General features: G+C 41.7%; 1 long non-coding RNA gene across 1 annotated transcript; it reads right to left on the bottom strand.

Annotated features, from left to right (window-relative positions):
* Window positions 1-600: 600 nt before the first annotated feature.
* Window positions 601-22,896, bottom strand: LOC116052010. The gene is made up of 4 exons (XR_004105473.1): window positions 22,661-22,896; window positions 13,918-13,921; window positions 13,239-13,242; window positions 601-611 (listed from the first exon to the last, which is right to left on the bottom strand). It is a non-coding gene; the product is annotated as an uncharacterized LOC116052010 (long non-coding RNA).
* Between the last annotated feature and the right edge of the window lie 1,132 nt (window positions 22,897-24,028).

Genomic DNA, 24,028 nt, shown 5'->3' with positions numbered 1-24,028 from the left:
AGTCTCTGGAAGGAACTTGTTTTGGTGGAACATGTGTACGTTCAAAAGTAGTTTTAGTCGTGCAACAGAAAACTCAGATTGGACAGATAGTCTAGCTAGCTGTCTGGATTTACCCTGCAGAGATCTGAGGAGCAGTTAACCGTATAGTCCTCATAACTCCAGTTTAAAATGCCAACACAAAGAAAGCCAGATGCAACGGATATCCGGCCTGAATGAGTGAAATCCGGCGAACTTTCCGGCGGCAACGGAGCAAATCCTGGAAGTGGAACGTCGTGGATATAGACTAGAGGGGAGGAACAAACAACCGATATCGTCGTATGTTTTGGAGGACTTGTTGAAAGACAGGATCCAAAGAAGCAACAGGGGAAACAAGGTTGAGCTTAGTGCTGCTTTGCCTCTGCAGGTTTCTGATTGGCTGTGAGCAGCAGCACCCTGAGGTGTCACCATCCTCTTCCTGTGCTGCAGTCAAGGTGCTGCACTTAAGAGCAGATGATGCAGAAATGATGGCAGCAGCCGCTCATGTGGAAACGTTGCATTCGACAGTCTGGTTAGATAACGTTCCACTGATGCCTCTTTGTTTGCCTGTTTTCTGCTTATTTGATTTTTCCTCTCTCTCACCGTCTCTCTCTCTCTCTCTCTCTCTCTCCCTTTCTATGTCTCTCTCTCTCTCTCTCTCTCTCTCTCTCTCTCCCTCCCTCCCTCCCTCCCTCCCTCCCTCCCTCCCTCTCTCTCTCTCTCTCTCTGTGTCTCTCTCTGTGTCTCTCTCTATGTCTCTCTCGCTCCCTTTCTATGTCTCTCTCTCTCTCTCTCTCTCTCGGCAGCACAGACAGAAGTGATCCGAACTGCAGAATTGCATCTGATACTGAAAAATATTGTAAACTGAAAATGTTCAGGGTGCATGTTTTAAACCGGTTTTCCGTGCTTGATTATTTCTCAGTTATTTCCTCCATTGATATATCATCAAAACCTTTTTTGTGAGGATTCAGGTCTACATAACACTACTATGTTTTCAGTTTAGGAGACAAAAAATATCTCCATCCACACAAGAGTTTAAAGCTCCTTATCAGAAATAATCTCCATCCACACGCCTGACAACGCATATCACATATCTGCACACATTGGGCATGTAAACAGGAAGCTGAGAAGTTGAAAATACAGAAAATACTTTCTTGAGCAGGGATTTGGGCATTTGAGTGTGTTAACATGAACACTTAAATGTCGACAGTTTGTTGATGCATGGCCCAAAAGAAAAGGAGAAACACACTAAACATTATCAAAGACTTGGAAATAAACAGATTTTAGGATACAAACTGACCTTTTTAAACCTCATGTCGGCGAAATAAGAGCCGAGAATGTCGCAGAAAGTCACAAAACAACGATAAAAACTTAAAAAATTGCGGAAGAAAATGTCAAAAACTTTGGAAAACGAGACAAAAACGTCAGACATGGGTGCCTGGTTAGCTCACCTGGTAGAGCAGGCCGTCCTATCCAAATAAAGGCGTGAAATGGCCAAAAAACAATAATAAAAAATAAAAAAAAACGTCGGACAAAATTGACCAAAACGTTGGAAAAAAAACGACCGAAAAAGCTATAAAAATGTTGAAAGACGCAACCAAAAGGTTGAAAAAACCCAACATTTTTAATGGTCGACGGGGGAGATGACACAAAGGTTAAGAAACTGGTTGAAGGAATGAAAGAGGGAGGCTGCGTTCTGCCATTGCTGGAACACTGAAAAAATCCGGTTTAACACGACTGCACGTTAACAGGAATATTCTCTTTCAACAGGTTCTCACACTCATCTCGTAAAATATGGACGCTTTGTCAGGTGCCTTTGTCGTTCTTATTGACGCTAAAAGTCTCCTTTAGCGCTATAAGTAAACGCGCTTGGTCGGGACTATTACCGTCCCTTTTGACGTAGTTATGTTAAGGAAAAGGTTGTGGGTGGGCGTACGGTTCTGTGACACGTGGGAGGAAAGAAAAAAGCAACTATAGCAAGCGTGACCAGCGGGACGTGAACCCCTCTCTCCTGGGTGAAAGTCCTGTGTTTGACCCAACCAACCTCCTTACATACTCCTCCTAATCCTCTCTAACTGCTGCTCTCCCCGGTGCGTTACACAAACACGCTGAAAGACGCCTTTTTCGTCGCATCAGACGCTGACAGCCACTGTCCAAACGTCCTTATTTTACGAGTTCAGAATGACAACGGGTTGCCACTTTCATTAGCCATGGAAACACCTCAGAGGGAATATTGTCTTTTTCGAAATAAGGGCAAAGCACCAGAACATAATGTGCACACAAATGTACTCAGTGATCAAGAGGAGTGTCTGTTTCTATCTACACACCTGCTCTGAGTCAGCCTCGTTAGTTTGTCCCCAGCCTAATGAGCTCATTCCTCTCACCTGAGCTTCTCCGCTCAGATATCTCCACCTGCACTTCATTTCCTCGTCACATCAGTTTGAATCTGGTTTTCAGTTCGGTCTTTGTCGGATCCCTGCATATGATCAATTGTTCCTTGACTGCACAAACCCTGAATGAAAAGTTATTTCTTCAAGTTTGAAGTCTTTGGGTCCACCGGCTCCGTTCTTAATCATATCATATTTAACCCTTGTGTTGTTTTCCCATCAAACTTTAGTTTTTCTGGCTCTAAATTTAAAATTAAAACAATTTGGTCGTCTTTTCTCAATACTTTTGTCGCTTTCCCGATGTTTTTGTCCATTTTTTCTGCGCTTTGACGTTTTTGTTGTTTTTTCGCATTTTTTTTTAACGTTCATAAATTTTTTCCAACGCTATAAAATTGAATTAAACCAAGTGCAATGAAAGTAGTGAACTGATCATTTATTTTACTTGTTAAGAGTGTTGTATGGAACCATCCATGTTATTTTTTTGGACAATTTGGTTGAAAGAAAACCCAAATTTCTGATATAGAAACTTTTTGAAAATGGGTCAGATTTGACACGAGGACAACAGGAGGGTTGAATTCTTCCCAAAAGGACAGGTGTATTGAGACAGATGTTTGAAATGTGGCGTTCAAAGTCAATGAAAGACATGAGTGATTTTTCAAAAGGATGCAAACTGAGGTAGAAAAGCATCGATCCATTTAAACTGGAGCTAACAATTACAGTTCTTTAAGAATCTGCTGAGACGACCACATGCTAAACTCGCGGCGACATGTTTTACTCTGACAAATGAATTGCCTTGTTTAATGTTTTATATTTTTCAAAATAAAAGATAAAAGTTGTGCCCCGGTGGTTTGGACCATGAAGCACAACGTCTGTGATTCAAGTTCAGCATCTCTCTCTGACTCTCCTGTCATCTCTTGACTGTACACTTTATAATAAAGTCTCCAAAATCTCCTTTAAGGAGCAACTTAAAACCAGAGTCAAATGTCCCGTGTGTTTTTTAACAAACTTGGAAAATTATCTGATTCATGATCCAATTTTCCCACAGCCCTATGTTCCCACAGCCCTATGTTCCCACAGCCCTATGTTCCCACAGCCCTATGTTCCCACAGTCCTATGTTCCCACAGCCCTATGTTCCCACAGCCCTATGTTCCCACAGCCCTATGTTCTACAGCCCTATGTTCCCACAGCCCTATGTTCCCACAGCCCTATGTTCCTACAGCCCTATGTTCCCACAGCCCTATGTTCTACAGCCCTATGTCCCCACAGCCCTATGTTCTACAGCCCTATGTTCCCACAGCCCTATGTTCCCACAGCCCTATGTTCCCACAGCCCTATGTTCCTACAGCCCTATGTTCCCACAGCCCTATGTTCCCACAGCCCTATGTTCCCACAGCCCTATGTTCCCACAGCCCTATGTTCCCACAGCCCTATGTTCCTACAGCCCTATGTTCCCACAGCCCTATGTTCTACAGCCCTATGTCCCCACAGCCCTATGTTCTACAGCCCTATGTTCCCACAGCCCTATGTTCCCACAGCCCTATGTTCCTACAGCCCTATGTTCCCACAGCCCTATGTTCCCACAGCCCTATGTTCTACAGCCCTATGTTCCCACAGCCCTATGTTCCTACAGCCCTATGTTCCTACAGCCCTATGTTCCTACAGCCCTATGTTCCCACAGCCCTATGTTCCTACAGCCCTATGTTCCCACAGCTCTATGATCCCACAGCCCTATGTTCCTACAGCCCTATGTTCCCACATTCTAAGATTTTTCTTAAAATTAGGCCCTATATTAGGGTTAGGGTTACATTCCATCTGTAGTCCATTGCTACTGGATAATAGGTTGGGTGTAATTGGCTACCAAATTGGGAGAAAGGGGGATAAAATCTGATACAAATCTATGAAAAAGGAAATGTGGATCATAGGGCCTAATTTTGGAAAAACATTCTAAAAAATGTGGGAACGTAAGGGCTGTGGGAACTTAGGCACGCTCCCCAATTTTCTACCACTCACGTCCTCTGTCTCTATATGCGTCTGAGCACAAATAGGAATCAGTTTATTTGCATCTCGCATGTGCAGCGTTGGTTAATCACAGAGACATTTGTCCTGATGAGTCTGTGTGGTATCAAAGTGGAGGTGATGTTAGTGGGTGTGTGTGTGTGTCAACCTCCCTTCTGGATGATCACAATAAAGATGGAGCCGACAGCGAGAAAGGGAGTCATTAGACTAATTAGCATTTTCAGTAGAGGTTACATATATTTGATTAATTCAGGCCCTCACAATGCTTTCCCGGTTTAAAGATAACTGCTCTTCTCCGAGGCTAAACAATTAGGTTACGTAAGCTCATCTGAGTCTTACATTCCCATGTCACAGACCTCGAGCCAGCTGAGCAGCTCGGCTGAAAACCCTTAATTATCACACGCCGATGAGGCAATCGTTTTCTATTTGCTCGTGCATTCACAGCTCCAGTTAATGACCCGTGCAGCCCTGGTTTAAAATAAACCTACGTGAGCAGGTAGGGAACTTCACACTGCCGTTTTCATCGAGGTAATTGTAGGGTTGGCGATGTGTTTTAAGTAATGCACTGTTGGTTTCTGTAATCTGTCTCTGTTTAGTTTGCTGGTACCAGTGTGCAAAAAAAGCTCAGATGCTTTTTTTCAGTTCGCTTCCAAGTCAGTCTATATCCACAACGTGCCACTTGCAGGATTGCTCCGGTGCTGCAGGAAATTCTGCCGGATGCATGTCTTTTCACCGATCCGTCCCCTTCCTCTGTCTCTGTGTTGGCGTTCTAACCTCCGGCTGATTTCTGAGGACTATGGTTAACTGCTCCTCAGATCTCTGCAGGGTAAATCCAGACAGCTAGCTAGACTATCTGTCCAATCTGAGTTTTCTGTTGCACGACTAAAACTACTTTTGAACGTCCACATGTTCCACCAAAACAAGTTCCTTCCTGAGACTATTTAGCAGAGGCACCGTGGCTCCGTCCGGAGCTTAGCACCGCACAAGACGATTATGATTGGTTTAAAGAAATGCCAATAAACCAGAGCATGTTCTTCCCTATTCAAGAAAGCTGTGTGGACTAGCCAGACCCTCCTCCGCAGCGCTGTGGAGGAAGGTCTGGCAATGCGAGACTAGCGCCGAAGTGAGTTTTGACTTTGGCACTGGAGGCAAAATCCTGTACTTCCCGACCACGGAGAGCGATTGAAAAAATATTATTCCTGTGTCTTTGTTGTACCAGGCTAAATATTCTCTGTAGGAATTAAAATAGTATGTTTGCACGTACAAATGCACACACATTCATGTATGCACGTACATGTGTGCAGTATCTCCCACCCCCAAAAAATAGGGCTCCACCAAATACTGTCATGGCTTTATTTAGCACCGCCCATGACGATTGTGATTGGTTTAAAGAAATGTCAATAAACCAGAGCACGTTTTCCTCCCATCCAGGAATGCTGTGTGGACTAGCCAGACTACTTCCAAGTGAACTAGAGTTCAGTTCACTTGAGGTGAGACCGTGATCCGACCCAAACACAGGAAGTCAACCAAAAAAAACAGAGCATTCACTAGCCTTCCTCTTCAACCTTGCACTCAATTTACAGACTTACAGTATGATTTAAGGGACGATTCAGATCCATAAGCTGTTCTGAGCACACCAGACATCATCAGTCTGTGTGACATCATCTCTCTCCTTCACTCGCTGTCTGTCAGCTGCTCATTGTTTGCCTTTAAAGTGCCCATATTATGAAAAAATCACTTTTTCTGGGATTTGGGGTGTTATGTTGTGTCTCTGGTGCTTCCACACACATACAAACTTTGAAAAAAAATCCATCCATGGTGTTTAGAGTGAGATACGGTTTCTGAATGTGTCCTGTCTTCAGTCTCTGGGTGAGCTGATCTTGTGACGTCACAAGCCGAAACGAGCAGGCTAACCGCAACCATTAGCTCGTAGCGTTAGCATGCTAACGCTAATGCTAACGCTAGCATGCTACCTCGTCGTCAATAGCAAAGCACTGCTACAACACACACAAGTTCACCATAATCTACAAAATAACTACTTCCATGTGCGCCCTCATTTAGAAGTCTCCCAGCTAATCCTGCCTTGTAACTGACCGAAGTTGTAGAAACAGCCTTTCTTTTACTGTCTATGGAGCTAGCTAGCTGACATGATCTACATCTGAGCTACTGCGCATGTGCAAGTGCAATCAAAGATAGTACAGAAGAAGAAGAAGAAAAGAGGTCTCACTCTGTAGCTAAAACAGAGACCAGCTGAAAAGAGGATCTGCAGCAGTGAGAGAGAGCGGTGCAGTACAACAACAATATGGTGTTTTTAGAAAATTAAACCATGTAAACCTATTCTGGTACAACCTTAAAATACAATTATGAACCTGAAAATGAGCATAATATGGCTGCTTTAAAAACACTAAAGCAGAACCAGAAACTCTGAGACGTTATAAATTTGGTTGTTGCTCCATTATTTCTGAGACCAGAAGTGTCGACGAGTTTCGGATAATTCTGTCCAATAAACAAGCGACCGTCTCGACCGCGTAACGTGTTTTACAGTGTTTGGTGCATTTAACAAAGTGCCGTGTGAAAGCAAACTGAACCAAATGAAAAATGCAACAATGCTGCAACTTCACCCCCGAATGGCACCGAGTCCACCGAACTACAGGTGTGAAACAGCCCTTAGTAGTCATTGGTGACACAGTCTCCGAGGCCTCGTGCAGACAGGTATCTTCTTTCTCTGTGTTTTGGCCTTTTGTCCACACAAACTGTGTTTTAGTAAGGCAAGGCAGCTTTATTTGTATAGCACATTTCAGCAACAGGGCAATTCAAAGTGCTTTACATAAAACATTAAAGAGCAGTTAGAAAACGATTAAAAAAACAAATTAAAACATTAAAGAGCAGGTAAAAATGATTAAAAAAAAAAAACACATTTCTCCGACCACAGGTCCTTTTGGCTCCGGTTACTTGGTGTTTTCGTTACCCATTACAAGATTGCAGTAGTTCTACTTTTCACTACGATGTAGCCGTCGCCATAAAGCTTAGTTTAATCTCGGTAAACCTTGCTTAATCCGGGACAGTTCACAGTCTGTCGCTTGATAAGTTCACAGACTAAATCTGACCAGTTCACAGACGTGGTCCTTGTATGGATAATCTATTGTCATACCCGTGTTGGAGAGGTAGTATCCTAGAAATCTAGACCACCCTAGCAGCAGCAAATGCAATTTGCAGCCTGGGTCGTCTAGCAACTCTCCGTTGGCTTGCGAGCTGGAAAAACCAAACTCTAGTCAGGCCAATCACATCGTGTATAGAGTCGGTGGGCGGGGCTTAACATAATGACGGCAGAGTTGCGACGGTTCCGCGTGAATTCCCTGCTACTTGAAAACAAAGAAGATGGCTGCTGCTGCTGGCGAACAGCGGTCTCTGGAAGACTTGGAGTTCAGCTTTTCTTTGAGAAAAGAACAAAGAACGGCACTGAAGTCGTTCTTAAAAAAGGAAGATGTGTTCGGAGTTTAAAGTTTAATCTATCAACTAGCGTTGCTCTGATTGGTTGAAGCGTTATCCTATCGCGTGCAGAGGGAATTTGAAAGACAAACGTTGATCCCGCCCCTCAGATTGAGCCCGGCCAATGGGGAGTTCCCAGACCCAACATCTGGATGTGGGGCTGGCTCGTCAGGATAGTGTTTTAGGGTTACTGAAAACAAATTTTTTGGAAAACTCCTTCCAGGGTAAACATGTTCAGAAACTCTGTTTGATGTGTAGACAGAGAAAAGTTTTACCCCACAAAACTAAAAAATATTCATTTTAATGCATTGATTCAACATCCCATAGTACACGTGTCAAACTCCAGGCTCGTGGGACAAATACGGCCCCTTGCAGATATAGATCCGGCCCATTTATCAACTTCATAACAAGAGTTATCTCAAGAAACTTTACAGATAGAGTAGGTCTAGACCACACTCTATAATTTACAAAGACCCAACAATTTCCCACGGGCAGGCAGTGGCGAGGAAGTACTTCCTTTTAGGCAGAAACCTCGGACAGACTCTTTGTGGGCGGCATCTGTCCCGGCTGGTTTGGAAACAGACACTGATACAGACCTATAGATACAGGCTGTTGTTAAAAAATGTAATCATTGTTTTGCTTGATTTGCTAAATTCTACGATGACTAAAGGACTTTTTTGCTGACTTTTGTAGAGCTTCATATCGAAAAAGGGCGTCAAACAATGTCGGAAAAAACAACAAAAATGATGAAAAAAGCCACACGAATGTGAAAAAGCGACATGCAGTAATACAGTCAAAGATATTTTACTTTTTCAATTAAACATAAGCATGTCACTAAACGTTACATGTCTGGCCCTTGACGTGATTCTCTTTTTCCAGTGCGGCCTTTAGTGAAAATAAGTTTGACCCCCTGCCATAGTATGTAGCTCTGCTATGTAAGCCCAATTAACAATAACCCCTGACCAACGATTTTCAAGACAATGATTCCCGCTCGTTCATTGGTTGTCCAGCTTCCTATATTTCGAGTGACTGCACCGCCGTAACGGGCAGCGTGCAGTAGCCGACGGTACTGGGAGTGCATGGGCAGTATCAGTGGTGTAGTCTACCTCAGCAGTTTTCAAACTTTTTTCATTAATGTACCCCATTTGAATTGTGTTTTTAAGCCTAGTACCCCCTGACCAGCGATAGATTTACCAAACAACAGCCAGAAAAAGGAGAAAAAGGAGAAGGAAGGAAGAAAGGAAGCCAAGAACAGGTCGAAAATAGTGACAAAAAGCGACACGTACCCCCTGCAGTCCTCCAAAGTACCCCTTGGGGTACAGATACCCCCATTTGAGAAACACTGGTCTACGTGATACGCAGGTATACACAGTATACTCACTAAGAAAGCTCCAGGATTTCCATATACCCACTTAAAAATGCCCAATGACACACAACAACATACTTTATATTATATCTTTCATATATTTTGAATTGTCATCTGTGTTTTTCTTCTTCACATCAGGATAACTAAAGGGATTTCCACCGTAAATTGGTGCATAAAAGTGTATCAGAATACAGGAAATGAAGTCGTTGATGCTCAAAACTTCCCTGGGGGAGGACACCCAGACACCCCACTATGCTATGCCCCCCCCTCCACCAAAGGCAGATTCTGGCCAATATATACAGTACAGTATACATACTACAGTATACCCACTACAATACATTACACTACACCACTGGGCAGTATGTGTATATATATATATATATATATATATATATATATATATATATATATATAGACATATATATGGGATTAACCCTCATGTTGTCTTCCCGTCAACCTGCAACGTTTTGTTTTTCTGAGTCAACATTTTAAATGAAAAACCTTTATCAATGTTTTGGTCGTCTTTTTCATTACTTTTGTGGCTTTCCCCAATGTTTTTGTCACTTTTTTCAACGTTTGTCGAATTTAACTGAACTTTTTATGGGTTTTTTTCCCAAATTTTAATTTTTTTTTTTTTTTTTTTTTTTACAGTTGTCAACTCGACATTTTTGTCACTTTTTTTTCAAAGTTCTTTTATCAATGTTTTTTTCTTCAAATGCTATAAAATTGACTAAAACACCAAAATTCAATGAAAGTAGTGAACTGATTATTTATTTAACTTGTTAAGAGCGTTGTAGGGAACCATCCACGTAATTACTACATTATTTTTTTTGGACAATTAGTTTGAAAGAAAACCCAAATTTCTGATATAGAAACTTTTTGAAAATGGGTCAAATTTGACCGGAGGAAAACAGGAGAGATAAACTTCTCTAAGGCCTAGTCTACACAAATGGGGGCCTTTGAGAAAATGGCTTCTGCACCTTGGATACCACCAATATATTATCTGTTTTTAGAAATAAAAGTCATAAAACAAACATATAGGGCTGCATCTCCACCGTGCCTATAAAACTTTGCTGGCCTCCCATTGGCCCACGTTTGAGCCTAATTACTGACCCCTGTCCTCGGGGGTAACTCAAGAGAAAACACTCAAAATCTTTGGAAATCAATGTCAAACTACGTATTTTTTTCACTGAGCTTGAAGGACTTGTTGGCCAAATTTCACGCTTCAGAAAGCACCGGAGACGGCCGTTTGCATCCCGTCATCTACAGTCAGCACTGGTCTATTTTAAAGAAGACATAATGAATTCCATTTTCAGGTTCATATTGTAGTTTGTGTTTCTACTAGAACATGCTGTTTACATGCTTTAATGTTCAAAAAACACTTTATTTCTCATACCTCCCATGGCTGCTGCACCTGTCTTCGTCTGAGACGCTCTGTTGGCGCGCCTATTATTGAAATTTATTGAAAGACTTTCTAGTACAGGATATAAAATCCTCTATTCCAGACTCAAGCAACACAAAATAAATATATATATATATATATATATATATATATATATATATATATATATATATATATATATATATATACACATTTTAACATGTTTTCATAAAACACATTAATTTCATGATTGAAATTTTCTAAAAATTCATAAATAAGTTACATAAATTACTGACAAGCTTTATAATTATACATTACACCTTTTGACAGGCAAAATGCATCCAGCCTATTCGTAAAGAATTAATTGAAGGGGAACGCACAACTCGTTGCATGATTTTACCACAAGGAGTGTGAAAAAAATCTTTCTCTTTTCAGACAGGCATGTTCTAGGGTAAGTTTTAAAGAATTCCCTCGTGTCTCGTACCTATTGCTCCAGAACTGAAAGATAGGCTCAACTGTTACATCATATATTCCCTGTACAAGCTTATACACCTGAATCATATCACCTCTGTATCTCTTATGTTGTGACTTTACCTCACGTATATTACTTTTGTACTACTGTTTGTGGGTTAGGCTACTATTAATGTATTTAATAATATACACAGAGACAAGGCTGAGGTACTAGCACGTCTTTTACTTGCACTTCAACATCCCAACAACAGGGGGCAGTAATCACTTCCAGAACACCATGTAACAACATTGACAGTGCAACATAGTCGAGCACCGAGTGCTAGATCTAATATACCCAAGGGGATAAGCGTCTCCTCACAACCCGAACCTCCTATGGCGCCATTTTGATGCTACCAAGCCATCACCTCCCGTTAGCATCCCATTGACTGCCATTCATTTTGACGTCACTTTGACAGAGAATAACTTTACATCTGAAGAGTTTAAAGACTCTATTTGTCCATTGTTTATTTCTAAAGAAACACGATAATGTATAAAAGGCTCCATTACCTTGTACCTCACGTTATGGCTCCGTAGCAGACGTTTTTATAAAAATAGGCTAACGATTGGGTCATAACCACGAGACTTACTGTCTCATAGTAGAGGAATTACCGTATAGTACAGGAGAAGCTCTCAGGCAGTTTGGACTTCCATTAGCTGTTTAAGTGTAATTACTAATGTTAACTATCATTTTAGTGATCAATAATTAGCCTGTGTCTATGTTATCTCCTTACATATACCTACGCTCTCCGTCTCTGCTAGATTGGGAATGATTGAGATTTCTCTTGGCACAGCTACCAGAAGACTTCCAACTTTCAGACAGGTTGCTCACGTCACATCTACGTCTTCAAGCTCAGTTGGAGGCTGCTCAGTAACGCTCAGCCATCACCGGGAAAGAGACTTCACTGGTCTCCGTCCAGAGACACGGGACCTGTTGGTCCATTCTTATATACTGACTATGAATATACCACATCCAACACAACACAACAAGACATATTTTTCATTCCTGGAATTTATTAAGTAGCTCTTCTCTGGACCCTTTCAATTTTTTCTAAAAAAAATAAAACAATGTTGAAGCCAAAGACTGACTGCAAACAAGTATAAAACGAGACTTTCTCCAGTAAAAAAATCACCAATAAAGGCTTCTAAACAAAAAAACTACACAGGTGGACATGACGCAGCAGTAATTTGATCTGACATCAGCAACCAAGATTACAGCTTTCCCCGCGTTAGCATGTAGCTATACATGTAGTAAGCAGTGGATTGTGTAGAGTATTAGCAGCACTTTCTACTGTCAGAAATCCCTGATAAAGGCTTCTAAACCAAAAAATACACAACAGGACATGTTCCAGCAGGAATGTGACCCGGAATTGGGGGAAATAACAATATAGGCAGCCAAGATTACAGGTTTCTCTGATAGCTGATCTGTAGCTACATGCAGCAGGGAATGTGGTGCCATGTAATTTCTCCGACGCTTCATTGTTCCGACCTCTCAATAACCCCAAAAATTCCCTTTGGCCCTACAGCCCACTAGTCTGACGTCCCTTTGTTCCGAAAAAAATAAACCCTCTGCTCCGACATCCCATTGTTCCGACCACATAGGCTTTTGTGGATCACCTCCCATAATCTAAAATCTGAATCAAAAATAACAAGCAAAATTACTTTTGTCTAGCTTATAAACACATTTAAATGTTTAGCATATCTTTGAAAAACTGAAATAAAAATGTAGGCTAAGTCAAAAGTCCAACAGGGTAAAGTTAGTTTCTAAGGTTTTGGCTCACAGGGATTTCTTTCAAATAAGTTTTCGTCAATGCCGGGTTAGCTCAGTTGGTCCAGCGGGCGCACATATGTAGAGGTTTAGAATCGATGCAGAAGGTCCAGGGTTTGAGTCCGATCTGTGATGGTTACCTGCATGTCTTCCCTCCTTTTTCTCTCCCCTTTCATAAGGAAAAGGGGACTGACTACCCAGGGCCCTCATGGGAGGACGGCCCAAAAAGATGCTATAATGAATATCTGTGGATGCGGGGAGGGGCCCATAGAAAATGCCTTTCTACAGGGCCCAGGGTTTTGTGCTACGCCCCTGTTGATATCAATGTACTTTTATGTTTTGATGTATTCACACAACAGGTTCTCACACCCATCTCATAAAATATGGACGCTTGGTCAGGTGCCTTTGTTGTTCTTATTGACGCTAAAAGTCTCCTTTAGCGCTATAAGTAAACGCGCTTGGTCGGACTATTGCCGTCCCTTTAGCGCTATAAGTAAACGCGCTTGGTCGGGACTATTGCCGTCCCTTTTGACGCAGTTATGTTAGGGAAAAGGTCGTGGGTGGGCGTACAGTTCCGTGACACGCGGGAAGAACAGCTCCGTTAAAGAAAAAAAACGACTAAAGCAAGCGTGACGCAAAGCCCGGTCTCCTGGGTGGAAGTCCTATGTTTGACCCATCCACCACCCCAACCCGTTCTCATTCTGAACTCGTAAAATAAGGACGTTTGGACAGTGGCTGTCAGCATCTGATGTGACGAAAAAGGCGTCTTTCAGCGTGTTTGTGTAACGCACCGGGGAGAGCAGCAGTTAGAGAGGATTTAGAGAGTAGTATGTAAGGAGGTTGGTTGGGGGGGTGGATGGGTCAAACACAGGACTTTCACCAGGAGAGCAGGGTTCACGTCCCGCTTGTCACGCTTGCTATAGTCGCTTTTTTCTTTCCTCCCACGTGTCACAGAACCGTACGCCCACCCACGACCTTTTCCTTAACATAACTGCGTCAAAAGGGACGGCAATAGTCCCGACCAAGACGTTTACTTAAAGCGCTAAAGGAGACTTTTAGCGTCAATAAGAACGACAAACGCACCTGACCAAGCGTCCATATTTTACGTGATGGGTGTGAGAACGCATTGCCACCCCAACCAACCTCCTAACGTGGAAATTTGCCCTTACATACTCCTCCTAATTCTATCTAACTGCTGCTCTCCCCGGTGCGTTACACAAACACGCTGAAAGACACCTTTTTCATCGCATCAGACGCTGACAGCCACTGTCCAAAACGTCCTTATTTTACGAGTTTGAGAACGGGTTGATTCACAATATACGCTGCAGCTGGGTTAAGGCGGAAGGATTGTATCAATACTGTTAGACCCAATCAATATCCTTCTCTTTCATACCGATTCCTAAGTTTCTCAAGATAATTAGATAATGTCGGTCTTTGTTCCAAATGGTCAAGAGGGCATGCCCTGCTTTTGTCACACGGCAGGAAGAAACCTTTTGTCTATCCGTCTTGGAGTCGACCCCTGCTGTCGTGCCGACTAGATTAGAACAGAAGAATGTTAATTCCTGTAGCTTGAAAAGAAGTTACATCCTCATGCGAAAATCTTTTATCTATGACCGAGAGTAACCTAAGAATTCAGAAGCACGCCCTCCTTATATGGGCGACGAAGAAAACAAATGACATACGCCCAACATGCCACCGTGTCATCGAAGGACCAATGGGAATGGTTTTAATCCACGTGGGGGAAAAGGAACTGCCCACATGTCCAGGAGAATATAGTTAACAAGCAGAGGGTCGGAGAGGGACTGTAAAATGTGAATCGACAAGGGAGAAGCATCTTTTCAGTCCGCTGCAGCGTTAAAACTTGTTTTTGTCATGCCATTTTCTTATTAAATCTTTTTGTTAAATCTTAATTGGACCCAGCCTCTCCTTTCTCAAAAAACTTGAGACAATGCAACAATATCTCAGCTGTCCTATACTTTAAAGGCGGAAATGCTAAAAAAAATATATGTTTACGTCACCCTGCAGAAGGCCATTTTGTGCCCTTTGTGCCTCAAACCGACCTCCAGTTTCCAGAGCCAATTGTTTAGGAGAAATCAACGCCAGTTTCCAAATTGCACCTATGAGCGTTCAGGCGAGGGCAGGGCGACTGGGCAGAAGGGAAAGACTTAAAATCACAAAGTTGTGGTTATAAAAACATGATCACCCACCATTAAAATTACACAAATGTTCTTAAAGTCTCATAGAATATTTATGAGTTTCTGCTTTCAAATATTTTGACTTCTTGAAGGGATACACACATTAAACCAGAGGCACTTTGTCTGACGTGAATGTGGCTGGAAATTCCCAGCCGTCCGGATTACCGTGAGCTCTCACGAAATCCGGACACTGTGTCTACCTACTGGGTCAGCCCTATGTTCCCACATTTCTAGGACATTTTCAAAATTAGGTCTTGTGTTCCTACATTTCCCTTCAATTTAAGCCCTATCCTACCACAACATTTTTTAGGGTTAGGGTCCCCCTATACAATCTGATACAAATTTATGAAAAAGGAAATGTGGGAACATAGGGCCTAATGTTGGAAAGAAATCTTAGAAATGTAGGAACATAGGGCTGTGGGAAGATAGGCACGCTCCCATGTCTACTGACCCAAAATGTATCAATCAAACTTTAATATGTGTGTAAGACCTGCACCCAGAGACAGATAAACTAACCAGGCTCGTCTTTCCACACATTGATATCTAATGGGACTTTTTTACTGTGCTGTGTGTAGGAAGTGTCCGGAATACAGCGAGTGTGCGTTAGGTATGACAGAAAATACAATAAAGCGAAATAGGCCTGCCATAACCATGACCACCATCTTTCTGTAAGCAGGCTTTAGAAACGCAGTGTTCATCGTCATGCTTTTGTCCTTGAAAGATATTTCTAAAAGCTTCAGATATTGTGAAAAATAAAATGGAGATCACGTTTCTTCTGGAGTCATCGCCTGTCATTCACTCTGTAAGCCAGGACGAGCTCAGCCCCATCTTTGCTCCCTCACTGCTTTCCCCACTTTTTTGAGCAGCAGTGGAAGTTGCAGCTGAGGACTGCCAGTGTGTGTGTGTGTGTGTGTGTGTGTGTTATGTAACTTCCTCATTGCATTGTCTCTCCTGCTTCCAGCGCTTTCCGAGCCGAGCACGGGTTGTAGGAGTCAGGAGGGCTGCAGAAAGAAGCTCACACTAATCACCTCACCCTCACAAATCCCAGGAAAAAAGGCTCGACAGCCTCGTGTTCGACCACTGCAGCCGGTACTAAGCTTCAGCTATCTGTTTCCAGCCGAGCTACGGTGTCACATATTAATATTTCATGTTTTAATAGCACTTATCAAGGTTGATGGGTTTGTGTGGTAGCAGCAGCGTAATTAGTTGTGCCACAAAAAACTCCTCAGTAATACTTCTGGTGGGTCACGCAAAGCATTACACGCGCTCCCCACGCCTCGGATTAAATGCATTTATGAGGGTAAAAATAGAAACACGATAATGCATCACATGTCAATACTGTACTTCTTAGTTGTGTTTATTTATGTGACCACATTGAGTTTATGTAGAGCGGTTCGGATTAGTCACAGACATTTTTTGCCATCTCGTTGAGCACTCAGCAAAATGAGATGTCAATCAATCTGACAGCTGTGACGGGATAGTTCTGTCAGCAGGCAAAGTTTTTTAATCTCTTCCCAGTTTTGAGGACACAGCTTAAAAGTTTGGGCTCAAATCTTGCAACCATGCCAACATGAGGCGTTCAGAAACAGACAACGAATGATGGGAATGTCACTTGGAAAGAGAAAACCTCAAAGGCAATTTTAGGCCTTTATTCCTCAGGACAGATGAAGACATGAAAGGGGAGAGAGAGGGATAATGACATGCAGCAAAGGACTGCAGGTCGGAGTCGAACCCGCGGCCGCTGTGTCGAGGAGTAAACCTCTATATGTGTGCACCTGCTCTACCAACTGAGCTAACCCGGCCACTTCGAAGGCAATTTTTAAAGAAACCTAAAGTAAGTTGACTGGTGATGTTCGTAAAGTTAAAAAAATAGGGATACTGCTAGCCTAACTCAATCAAAAAAGACAAAAATATACCTTCCTAACGAGTCCAAAGTTTTCTAATTTACACGTTGACAGACTTTTGTTCTGGGGGTGCAGTTTTGGGCTTATTCGTGCTAAGAATCTGCACCAGTTAGCAGATTGTGGTTTGGGTTACAATCAGATGTCACTTCCCCCTAACCCAAACCATGATATTTTTTCTTAACAACTAAGTAGTCTTGTGCCTAAACATTTGTGGTTTAAATATCAGGTTGTATTTCCTGCCACGGCTAGGGGCGCTACGTTATGACATGCTCCTGGGGGTCGCATAGGCGCCGAAACCGTGGGTGCCCCGTAGCTCGAGCACCTACGGAAAATACTGAGCACCCACGTGTGCCAGACTGCCAGTAGGCTACATTCATTTAAAATCAAACATTGCAATTGGTGCTGAGTGGAGCGTCTGTCATCGTGGTATTGGTTATGTTGGTGGCATTGATTCTTAATTTCCCACGAAGATGATAGCGGTTACGTGTCAATTAAACTTCTCATCTCCAATCTATATATCTATATTTGTGAAAAGTGGCGCTTCAGTTGAAATATGCCTACTTTACGGCTTTTTAGTGAGTTAATAGGCGTGTGTGCGTGTCGGCCGCTGTCAGTTTCCTAAGGTTCTGAAATGCAAAACATTTTGACTACTTTTTTTTTAAAGGGCGTGCGCCCGTGAGCACCCATGGAGAAAACATAAATCGCCGCCTATGGTGGGTCGTATTAGAGGAAAGAAACAAACTACCGATACCGTCGTACGATTTGGAGGACTTGTCGGAAAAGAGAAAGCACTGAGCAGGTGAAGTAAGATGCTGCAGAGGACTGAAGTTATAAAGTTTGGTTTTGTTTACATCTGAAATACACTGCTAGGAACGGACTGTTGGTCCTGGTTAGCGTGATGCACTGAGCTCGTCGACTGTTACAAGAACAGGTAAGTTATTCCCTTTGCCAATCTGACAGTTGATGCCAATTAGTTTAGTTGTTGTTCTGGACTGGAGTCCCCTGGCGAATCACCTCACGTGGACGTTGCCTCTCGGGTTGCACGGCTGTCATGACATGTCTTTATATCCTGAGATGGCTAACGGGAAATATTCCCAAATGTTGGATTTGTATTGCTTAAAAACCTCTGTAATACATCCATAGAACCAATTCAACAGCAAACCTAAAGGACAGTAGAGTTAGTTAGGGCTGTTGGAACGAATTACGAAAGTCGAATATAATTCGAATAGTAAAAAAAATCAATAGGCTACTATTCGAATGCTGTGATTTTTTTTTTTACATAAATAGGTTGGCTAACGTTAGCTAATCTCCCTCTTCTCATGTCACGTCTGATGAACAATAAGTTACGGGAGTGAGAAACACGGCAATGTGAGCTAACGTTATGTACCGAGGAACGCTAGTACAGGGGGAGTGACAGGCTGCGGCTGGAAATCGGAAGAAGGCTCGGAAATAGTTTTAACATGACTTTAACATCATCATCCACCGAGCCAAAATGCTTATGTTATCAATAGTTACCTTGTTCTGGTTTCCTAACTGCGTCGCGAGTTATAGGAGCTTAGCTGGGAGCTTCATGGAGAAAGCTAAAGTGTATAATAGCTGCCCTACAGCTGTCAGAGTTAGCTTTGACTTCATATATTACCTTCTAACAGCTGTCTTCTCAGTAACGAGACAATCTGCAAGAAACAGGTTGCTTATAAATTAGGGTGACCAGATGTCCCCGGTTTCCGGGGACAGTCCCCAGTTTCGGTGACCTGTCCCCGGCTGGAGCTGTCCCCGGAAATGACCCCGGTTTTCACTGTGACTGACAGACCCGAAATTGGAATAAAAGAAAGAAAACATTGACCAAATGTATAGTCGCGCACCTACACGCGCAGGCTCAAGACAGCCAGAGCAAGATTCACAGATTCGAACTTCCGGGATCAATTACTCTGCAGCATCTTTCCTACCGTAATAAGGTAAACAACGAGCTACAAACTAATTTTCATCCAAATGAGCCGTCCTCCAACCTGGAGAAATAACATTGGTCTCTACGAGCAGCCGGCGGTGAGACAGTAGTAAGACGAGTGCTTAGGGACCGTCTACAAACTACAACACCGAAAAGAGATACAACAAAAATATTTATTAATTTAATGGTTAAATAAGGTAGTGTCTCCAAACTTACCTCAATTATAACTTGTCTCCTGCTAGTTGTACTACAGCACTTACTTTTCAAAAATAGGCATATGCCTAATTTTGGGGAATACTTTTAGCCAAAAAAATGTTATATGTCAAAACTACTCCACACATAGAAGCCCCCCTGCTGGTTGTACTACAGCACTTACCTTTCAAAAAATAAGCATCTTCATAATTTTGGACAATATTTTTTTGCCAAAAACATTTAATATTTGAATAATTGTGTCTCTAAACTTCCCTCACATATAATTAGTCTTCTGCTGGTTATACTACATCACTTACTTTTCAAAAATAGGTATATATGCATAATTTGCGGGAGTATTTTTTGTCATAATTTTTTTTATATATATGTCATAATTACAAAGAGGCATGTCTCCAAAACTACTCCACACATAGAACACCTCCTGCTTGTTGTCTGAATTTATTTTCAAAGTGCACAAGATTGAGGCATTTAAATGTTAAAATAGACAAAATTTTCTTACAGGGGAGCATGCCCATGGACCCCCCTAGGGGGGCTTGTGCCCCAGTGCAGCTCTAGGTCTAGTGACGTCCCTGGGGTAGTGTCCCCGTTTTAAGTTTACACACATAAAAACATTACCTGTTTTGGAGGTATTTATGCTTCTGAGTTGAAAATGTCCCCGGATTTTGTCTCAGAAATCTGGTCACCTTATTATAAATCACTAAAATAGTAGTGACAGCACCGTTTGGTTAAGTTATCAATGCCGTTAGCATCGTGGCTAACACTGTTGTTACATAGTTTATGACAAATCGTTTCGGCTAAGCTTTTCTAACATGATGTCATTAGCCTAACTAGCCCAAGTTAGCCTTTGCAACAGAGCTGCCTTAATACACTTGTTAGATAATGTTTCATTACAGAGTTCTCTGTTGATTTGTGTTTGTCGCTGTGTGTGTGGTGGAATATAATGTAAACAGAGAGCAGCGGGCCAGAAATGCAATACGCCATGACGTAGGTCCCCTTCAAGGCCAGGCTGATGTTGAAAGTCCCTCTAGTGGACAGAACGTGTAACAACAACCACATGCTTAAAGTGGCATTGACAATGCACAAGCATGAGTAGTGTAGTACATATATTTCAGCATCAAATATTTGAATATTATTTGAATATTTAAAAAAATAACAAATGAACTTTGGATGGTATTATAGAGGAAGACTGACAGCTAGAGTTAGTGGAAGTTGCTGGTTCTAAGTAAAGTCATTGTAAAGAAATATTTAGTCTATATGTTTATTTCTACCTTAAAGGGTAACTTCGGTTTTACAACCTGGACCCTATATTCCCAAGTTTTTTGTCTGATTTATGGGACCAGTAATCCTTGACATTGGTTGAGTATTAAGCAAGAATGCTGCAGTTGGCAGGAGCGAAACAAGCAGCAATGTAACGTCAATAGGCAATTGCTCACCTTCAATTTACATCTAAAAGATTATTATTATAAGTGTGGGGCAACATTATGGAAAGGGTTCCCTACAGAGATAGACCTTTTAGTTAAAGAGTAAGATCCTTTTTGTTTAACATGAAACATCCCTGAAATCTCCATCACCAAACTACACCAGAGTCCATATAAATAATCAGTACTTTTATCATCGTAAAACACACTTCATTCAAAGTGGACAGAAACAAAATAAAACTATAAAAAGCGGTCTTGGTTCATCTTTCCACTGTTCCAACAATCACCACTCTGGTTTGGTTGAAATAAACCCTTAATTCACCCATTTACATGTGTAAATATGCTGGCTCTATACCCGCTAAAAGTACTGATTATTTACATGGAGTCTGGTGTAGTTTGGTGATGGTGATTTCAGGGCTGTTTCATGTTAAACTAAAAGGATCTTACTCTTTAACTAAAAGGTATATCTCTGTAGGGATCCTTTCCATAATGTTGTCAGACACTTATATGTCAGAATAATAATCTGAGTCTTTCAGTGGCAAAAACAGAACTTTTAGTGGACAAAATCTATGATGCCCTATAGGGTTACATTGCAGCCTGGTTGGCGGCTGTCGATACAGCGTTCAGCGAAAATTCTAGGGATAAATTACACTCTTTAAATGACTAATAAAAGTAGAAAATAGTAGAAAATCTAAAGCTTGTTTCATGTATCTGTGGATGATACTGGTCCTTGGCAGTGTGGGTCGAGCTGCAGCAGACGGCTTTCCCTAATTGGGATCTGCGGAGCGGCCGCCAGTTCACCAGATTACACAGCAGCAGCTTCGGCTTTGACAGAATTTATTCATGACTGTTGGACGGCGTCCCAGAGCTTGTGGATAGTCCCGATATATCCGGCTAATTGATGCGTCCAGCAGATAGCGAGGGTTGTGAAGCAGTTTAGTCTGATAAAACCAAACAGCTGGGAATAGGTGGGCATGTGATCGCATTGTAGATGTTGCAATACATGGCCAAAAGCATGTGGACAAATGATTTCCTTTCAATGGAACAAAGAGCATGTTCAGACCCGAAATAGCCCAGATTCCCTGCAGGGTTGTGCGGTGTATGGGAGTATCACTCAAATGGCCCATTTGTATGGCGTCCTGTTGTGTTCTTTAACCCCCCAATGTAGAACAAGTAGACTTTATATTTAACAGTTACTGTTTTCCATTACATCGTTTATAGATCTCGACATTTCCAACTGCACTGGAAGGCAGCTCCATTTCCCGGAGAAAGAGAGAAAGGAAAGACACGGAGGGACCGAAGAAACAGTCAGCTGTTCCACAAACTCCCAGGCAGTTCGGTGCTTGTGTTTGGTGTTTTAAAACTTTCTCGTGGCAGAGATAGAGGCAGTGATGTTTCCTGTTTCCTCTACGGGACTCTCACACCGCCTGAAAACACACCGACAAGTGTAATCCACACGCACACATGATTGGCTACCACAGCGTGACGAATCATGTTGTGTTTCTCGAAATATCCCTTTAAGCTCAACCGTAACACATGTGTTATGTCTGCAAGTCTTACAACAACTTTGAAGATGACGAGAAGTCAGTAACATTTTGAAGATGTACTCCATGACAGCTGACTCCATCTACTGATGATGATGATCATGTGTATTGATCAAAAGGTCAAGAATAGCAACTTAATTCAATTTGTAAAGTGATTGTTTTCTCAGCACGGCTCTACTCAATCAGACATTTTCTAGATTTCGCTTCTTTACTTAGGCACTGAACAAGTTTGAAATAAATCCGACGGTATTATAGGTCTTGGCTTTGATCCGTTTGACCTGTTGCCCTCAGGGAGGCGCTACAGCTGCATCAGGACAAGGACTAACAGATACAAGAACAGTTTTTTTTCCCAAAAGCCATAACCACTTTGAACCCACACATGCACTGACTTCACAGTCTAACCCCCCAACCCCAGACTTTCTTCTACCCACCTACAGTGCAATGCTTAATATTTTATACTATTGATAATATTGATAATACTGTGCAATTCCATTACTGTGCAATATATGTATACTGTGCAATACCATTACTCTCATTGTCCAATATCTATTACTCATTGAATATGATCACCACTATTGGGCAATATTCAAATAATGTGCAATAACCCACACTGCATATCACACTGTATATAAAACCATTTATTATTTTTTTTATATACGTATATAGCGTCTCAGAACTGTACACCTTACCCCCCTTTTTTTTGCACTACTTATTTTATTCCATGTTATATTTATTTTACGTACATGTTGGCACTGGAAATGGAGTTGCTTTTAATCTCATTGTACATGTGTATGACAATGAAAGTCTGTTTCGTGAAACCCTTTTGTTAGCTGGCGTCTTTTCCAGTCGATGGATATCAGTTTCTCTGTGCAAGAAAACCAAAGTTTAAGGCATTATTAGAGCTTAAAAATGATAGATTTGATTAAAGTTATATGTTCTTAAGTTAAATATCTTGAATTCAATTCATGAAAAGGGGAAATACCAAGAAAAAGCTTTGCCTAAGCTATAAATAAACGTGCTAGAAAGATTTGTACATTTGTACAAAGGTCTGCAACATTATGAGAAGTGTAGTTAATGTAGTCCCAATTCACATGAGCCCTTCGTTTCATTTCACGTCATATTTGTGGATTGTAAATGTGAACATTTGGCTTTGTTGACTCTCATATTGCCCTCAGCCACTATTAGCATACATACACTCTCACATCTGTCACTCTTTCAGGAATGAAAAATACAATACAAGGTACAAAAAAAGGAAATTGGTGCATCTTATCTCTGCTGTCAGATATTATAACCCTTAATTCACCCATTTACATGTGGAAATATCCTGGCTCTATACACGCTAAAAGTACTGATTATTTACATGGAGTCTGGTGGAAATATGCTGGCTCTATACACGCTAAAAGTACTGATTATTTACATGGAGTCTGGTGGAAATATGCTGGCTCTATACATGCTAAAAGTCCTGATTATTTACATGGAGTCTGGTGTAGTTTGGTGATGGGGATTTCGGGGCTGTTTCATGTTAAACTAAAAGGATCTTACTCTGTAACTAAAAGGTCTATCTCTGTAGGGATCCTTTCATAATGTTGTCAGACACTTAGAATAATAATCTGAGTCTGTCAGCGGCAGCTCACTGTGATGGGGTTTTCTTTTTAGCAGATTGTAGAAGAAAATGAATTACGTAACAGTTTTATCCTCATATCCTCTTTCCAGTTCCTATTATTTGCTCTGATCAACACATTTTTTGTGTCTCCTGAATGAATTAAGTCTGTCTGCCTTTTGTCTAGCTTAGTGTGAATTAAAACAAAGCATTTTACGTTGGTCACTGTGAATGAGACCTTTTGTTTAGCGTTTGCTCCAGCGAAGATTCACACCTCATTTA

This window comes from Sander lucioperca, chromosome 20 (genome assembly GCF_008315115.2).
Source record: "Sander lucioperca isolate FBNREF2018 chromosome 20, SLUC_FBN_1.2, whole genome shotgun sequence".
NCBI classification, from domain to species: domain Eukaryota; kingdom Metazoa; phylum Chordata; class Actinopteri; order Perciformes; family Percidae; genus Sander; species Sander lucioperca.
The sequence above is the reverse complement of the archived record's forward strand: the minus strand, read 5'-3'. Positions and strand labels throughout refer to the sequence as shown.